This window comes from Lepus europaeus, chromosome 7 (assembly GCF_033115175.1).
Source record: "Lepus europaeus isolate LE1 chromosome 7, mLepTim1.pri, whole genome shotgun sequence".
Lineage (NCBI taxonomy): Eukaryota > Metazoa > Chordata > Mammalia > Lagomorpha > Leporidae > Lepus > Lepus europaeus.
Window position 1 is genome coordinate 48,064,641 of NC_084833.1, and position 6,944 is coordinate 48,071,584.

Below are 6,944 nucleotides of genomic sequence, written 5' to 3' on the forward strand. Positions count from 1 at the left end.
CAATGTTGGCATCCCATTTGAGCACTGGTTCAAGTCCCAGCTGTTTGGCTTCCAATCCAGCTCCCTCTGAATGTGCTTTGGAAAGCAGCAGAAGATGAAGTTCCAGGCTCCTGGCTTCTGCCTGGTCCAGCCCCACAGGTTGTGGCCACTTGGAGAGTGAACCAGTGAATGGGAAATCTTTCTCCCTGTGTCTCCCTTCCTCTCTGTAACTCTGCCTTTCAAATAAATAAATACATCTTTAAAGAAAAAATGAAGAAGATTGTTTGGCAATTTCTTACAAAACTAAACATACTCTTATCATGATTCAGCAAACATATCCTTGATATTTACTTGAATGAGTTGAAAATTTATGTCCACACAAAACACGTACATGATGCTTACAGCAGCCTACTGGCAAAAACATGGAAGCAGCAAAGAAGACAAAAGGATAAGTCAAGAAGACGAAAGGATAAATAAACTGTGGTAATCCAGACAATGAAATGTTATTCCACATTAAGATGAATGGGCTGTCAACCTATGAAAAGACAAGGAGGGGGTCAGCGCTGTGGTGCAGTGGGTTAACGCCCTGGCCTGAAGCGCCAGCATCCCATATGGGTGCTGGTTCTAGTCCCAGCTGCTCCACTTCCGATCTAGCTCCCTGCTATGGCCTGGGAAAGCAGTAGAAGATGGTTTAAGCCCTTGGTCCCCTGCACCCATGCAGGAGATCAGGAAGAAGAACCTGGCCCCTGACTTCAGATTGGTGCAGTTCCGGCCGTTGCGGCCATCTGGGGAGTGAACCAGCAGATGGAAGATCTCTCTCTCTCTCTCTCTCTCTCTCTCTCTGCCTCTTTTCTCTGTGTAACTCTGACTTTCAAATAAATACATAAATCTTTAAAAAAGAAAAAAAGAAAAGACTTGGAGGGACCTCAAGTGTACATTACTGTGTGAAAGGGGCCAATCTGAAAGGGCTACATGGTGTATAATTCCCAAGGCAGTGCCCCCTTGGTTTCCATGGAGGATTGGTGGCAAGGCACTCACGGGTACCAAACTCTGTGGATATTCAGTCCTTTGTATAAAATGTTGCAGCGTTTGTGTGAAATCTATGCAACTCCTGCATATTTTAAACCATCTACATTACTTTTATCACACAATACAATGTGAATAGTTGTTATATTGTGTTATTTAGGAAATAAGGAGATGTACAGTACAGATGCCTGTCTTTTACCTAATATTTCAACCTGTGATTAGTTGAACCTATGGAAGTGGAACCCATGAATAGGAAGGCCAACTGTAAATGACATTCTGGAAAAGACAAAACTATGGAGACAGTGAAAATATCAGTGGTTTATGGGGAGGTGGAGGAGGGGTGAATAGGTGGAGCACAGGACATTTTCAGGGCAGAAAAGATACACTGAATAACACCAGAATGGTGGATACAGGTCATAAGACATTCGTCCAAACCCACAGAAGGTACCACATCAAAAGTAAACTGTAACATAAACTTTGGGCTCTGGGAGACAATGATGTATCAATGCAGGCTTACCAATCATAACAAATGCCCCACTCTGTTATAGCTGTTGGCAGTGGGGAAGTGTGAGCGTGTATAGAAGCAGAACGTACGTGGGAACTCTCTGCACTTTCTGATCAATAGTGCTGTGAACCAGAAACTGTCCTAAAAACTAGTCATTTTGAAAAAAAAATAAGAGGACTCATCCTGATACATAACAATCAGCAGGCAAATTAAAAACCCTGAAATATCATCTGCTACTATCTGATTAGCAAATGATGGAAAGTTTGACAACACTGTGTTGGTGAGGCTGTGGGAAAAGACGCTTACTCCATTGGTAAGACTGTGAATTTTGATGACCGTACTGGCAGACAATTTGGCAATATCTCACAAAATTACAAATATGTGCCCTTTTGATGCAACAATTTCACTTGAGGGCACTTAGTCTGAGAATATACACTTCTGTGCATGAAATAATGCATGTACAAAGGCTCCCACTGCAATGATTTTTTTTGAGGTGGCAAAAGACTGAAAACAGATAAACTGTATATCTTTAAATAATTTTTTAAGCAAAACAGCCTTTAGAATGAGGAAACTCTTTGTAAATTTATATGGAAAGATCTCCTAAATGCATCAGTAGAAAAGCAAGATAAAGGGGCCGGCGCTGTGGCACAATGGGTAAAGCCGCCGCCTGCATCCCATATGGGCACCGGTTAGAATCCTGGCTGCTCCACTTCCAATCCAGCTCCCTGCTATGGCCTGGGAAAGCAGTAGAAGATGGCCCAAGTCCTTGGGACCCTGTACCCACATGGGAAGACCCAGAGGAAGCTCCTGGCTCCTGGCTTTGGATTGGCGCAACTCTGGCCATTGTGGTCATCTGAGGAATGAACCAGCAGATGGAAGACTCTCTCTCTGCTTCTCCATCTCTGAGTAACTCTGACTTTCAAATAAATAAATAAATCTTAAAAAAAAAAAAAAAGCAGAAAAGCAAGATGAAAACTGTGTGTTTATCTGTCCTCTTTAAGTTTAAAAAAGAGCAACAAGGAGAACATAGTCACATTCCTATATAGGAATGTTTCCTATGTAAAGAAAATATCTCTGGAAAGATAAATAAGAAACTAATAATAGTAGTTGCCTATCAGGTAGGGGTGGAATATATGAATTAAACAGATGAAGAATGGGAATAAAAAAGATATTTTGTACACTTAAAATATATTTCTAAACCATGTGTATTTATTATATATTCAATAAAATAAATGTATGACTATAAACACACACAACAAAACACAGTATAACCCATAACCAATTAAATGTGTGTGCCATGTCTAATTAAATAGAAAAATCCCAAATACATTTACTTTTGTCTTAATTTGAGTTGAAATTTCAAGTGATTTTAATAGATATACATATATACATATGCACAAATGTGTCCACATACATACACACATTACATACACACATGAATAGATGGGAATTCAGAGGGCATCTGGGAACAGGCCTGGCACTCACAGCTGGTTTCTGATGTCCTCCTATCGACCATAAACTATTGCACAGGCCATCAGCATCAGACATGGCCACTCTGTGGTCATGGCAGATCAAGACAAGAATAAGACTACTCCATAATCATATATGAACACCAACAAAAGACAAACACTGTTCAAGCCCAAAACACCAGATGTGCTCTTCCCCTGCCTAATGAGTGATGGAAGTTGCTTTAACAATCACAGCTCTACATTTCAGGCATGGAAAGCCAAGACACTGTGGCAAAAAATGGCCTATGTGAAAGATCTCTGTGAGTGAGACCTCAGTGGAAAGAAGGGACTATCAAAGAAAGAGGTACTTTTCTCTGAAGGGAGGAGAGAACTTCCACTTTGTTTATGGTCCTAAGAAATGTCAGAGTTTGTAGACTCAAAAGGCGTCTGTAGCCTTGGCAGTTCATGACAGGAGCCTTGGGTGATCACTGATATCATAAGAGTGTCAATTGTTAAATCAACAACGGGAGTCACTGTGCACTTGCTCCCCATGTAGGACCTCTGTTCTTAATGAGTTATATTATGAGAATTAATGGATTAACGGTAAAACTAGTCTTCAAACAGTACTTTATACTTTGTGTGTCTGTGTGGGTACAAACTGTTGAACTCTTTACTTGGTATAGAGTTGATCTTCTGTATATAAAGATAATTAAAAATGAATTTTAATGAAGAATGGGATGGCAGTAGGGGTGGGAGAGCAGGTATGGGGGAAGAACTCCTCTATTCCAAAAAGCTGTACCCATGAAATTATATTAAATAAAAGCTTTCAAAAAAAATTAATCACATCTCTCCTCACTGTGGTCTGCCTTCCTGTTAGGTAAGATGTATTGAGCTACTCAAACAGAACTCCTGCTTTCAGACAGCACCCAATCCCAAGTGAAACTCCTCTTCACCCTTCCCCAAATCACCCAACTAAAGCTCAGGTCCTCAGTGACTCCTTTAGCAGGAGACAGTTGTTCATACTGAGTACCCATGATTCCCCACAGTGTATGTTCTTTTCTACTGCAATGAGTCATAAATCAGACTTAGCCAAATATGGGAGTGTTCCTGATAGTCTGTGGCTAGAGAGCATTCATAACAGGTAAGACCCAGTTAAACCTGGGGTTGCAATGTTAGACCCAGCTATAGGTAAACCCAGATTCAAATGTGTCCTAGCCCAATCAGGCTAAAACATCAGGGACAAGCTGATGGGTATCAAAGGCAGGTTAATGTCCTACTGTTATGAGAATCTACACTACAGGAGCAATGGGGCATCTCATCAAAAAGTCTGGGGAAAGGGCAGAATTTGGGTATAATTGAGGGAAGTGGTATTTTTAAATAGGTTCAAAGTGAAGCGGGGCTACTTATAAGCAGGTTAATGTGAGGTGGCCCAAGGATGATGTTTTCCTCGGATGCTGTAAAGACAGATATGGGATGTTATGTCCCAAATTTATCTGAAACGCTGCACCTAGGTTGGAAATCAAGGCAGCTTCCCTATTTGGCAAAGAGATTCAGAACCTCTAAGTGGAAGTAGGATGTTTCCCTTTTACTGAGACAATTTCAAACTTCCTGTTTGCTTATGATTTTAGAAAACAAGGTCTCTCAGTGAGTAGGAAAAGTGTAGCCACTCAAAGAAGGATAACTATGACACTGTCACTGCAGTGGGTTCTTGGCATCCTTGAGAGAGACACTAGTTCTTGGCAAATTTGCAGCCAATTTTATTTGTGCTGTGCTGCCAGCTTGGTGAACGGCAGGGCAGATGCCATCCACGCCTCTCCCTCTGTACTTTCCACACCTTACCTTCTTCAGCTATAATAACAACACCTACTACATAGGATGATTGTAAGAATTGAAAGAGAAAACATGTGTAAAGAGTCTGAAATGGTACATGGGTAAAGCGCATGCTCAACAAATGGTTTATCTCCATAGATAATGTATTGGGGGAAGAAGGAGAGAGAATGAAAAGAGGTCCAGAGCATAGGTCCAGAAGTCCTTTCCTTTTTTTTTTTTTTAATATTTATTTATTTATTTGAAAAGCAGAGTTACAGAGAGGCAGAGGCAGAGAGAGAGGTCTTCCATCCACTGGTTCACTCCCCAAATAGCTACAAAGGCCGGAACTGGGCCAATCCAAAGCCAGGAGCCTGGAGTTTCTTCCAGGTCTCTGAGTTGGGTGCGGAGGCCCAAGCACTTGAGCCATCTTCCACTGCTTTCCCAGTGGGCTGTTTCTTTATGGTGTGCCAGAAGATAGAGCATTTCTGAGCTCTGAGTACTAATAAACACTTATGTGATCTTTCTGGTAGCATTTGAGTCATTTTGTTCTGAGCATCTTCTAAGACTTTTCATATTAGAGAAACACAGGCAGCTCACTTGGGAGACTTTCCCTTTCTGTCATGAACTGTATGTAATTGACTCTGGATGGCTAACAATCTAATTCTCATTTACTATCACAGGTAACAAGTTGTATTCAAATACAGCCAATAGAGGAAAAAGTGTCATGATCATTTGGGTATAAGAGTTTCAGTCTCTGACTATGCATCCTTGAAGAAAAATTGAATTTCAGCCTTAACAGCGTCCATACTCTTTGACTACATAAAATTCTATCTGAAGGAAAGACTCCCAATGACGGTCAAAGGTTTATGACAAACTATCTACCAAAACATTATTTGTAACGGTGGAAAATTAGTAGCAATTTAAAGAAATGACAGTATTAGGAGCTACCCAAAGAAATGATCTATTAATTATGATTGATATTTTAAAAAGGGCTATTACACAGCTATTTTCTGTTTTCATTTGTGTTTTATCTTTATGCAGCTATTTTATTTTATTTTTTATTTTTTTGCAATCATCCATCAAGTTTAATGCTTCGTACAGAACGAAAACTACAGAGGCATATTTAAGACAAACACTTTTCTCTATCCTCGCTATCGTCGGACGGTACTCCCTGGTCCAGGCAAGCTCGGCTCCGGACACGTGGGCTGCTGCCCCCCAGGCCCGGCCTCTCACACCCTCCCGTGACACTGAACACAAACCCATTCGCGAAGAAGAGAAAGACAGCAGCGGACGTGGGACGTGGCCACGTGGACGCGGCAAGCCAGGCGGCACCCAGGCGGCACCCATCCGGCACCACGTGACCCCACACAGGCCACCCTGCCCACCAATACAAGAATATATAAAACTCGCTCAGCCGTGTGAACTGTAGTAAAATAGATCTGTATCGTACAGCACAGTTTCTCCCGGAGTCGTGAAAATGGCAGGAGGGATTCTGGCCAAACCCCTTGCCCTGCACATGTCCAAGTGCACGCGTGCGTGTGTGCGCGGCCTAGGCCGCATGCGCAAATGTGTGTTCAATGCAATTCGGCACCATGTGATACATGCGTGGGGCGGGAGCCCTGCGGCTCCTTGACACTTGTCTTGTGCTAAGTGGCTCGGGACGGAGCGGGCGGCAGGCGGGACGAGCCTACCCGGCCCAGCGGACACAGGAGCCGGTGCCCTGGTGCCCTCGGCTACCTGCTCTCCCCCAGGCCACTGCCCTCTCCTCCCCCCGCCCCCCCCCACGCCCCTCCTTGCTCCAGGGAGACCTCTGTGTCGGCCTCGAAGACCACTAGGAGCAGCCAGGGAGTCAGCGAATGCCTTCTCCCACTGAACATCTCACAGCAAAAACGTCATACAAAAATGCAACGTGGTTTTCTTTTTTTTTCTTTTCTTTTTGGCATAATGTGTGTACCGGCAAGAAAGGTGCGGCGGCATCGGCACAGGTGTGGCGTACAGGGACTGGACGAGGCTCCTCCAGCCATCAGCTGAGCAGTCTGCCCCGAGGAGAAGCCCCCCGGGGGCCGCCCAGCACGGCTCAGGAACTCAGCGATGGAAGACTGGCCGGGCAGCACTGCTGCCCCGGGGCTGCAGGCACCACCAGGCCAAGACCTCGGCCGCATCCCCTGGGGAGTGCG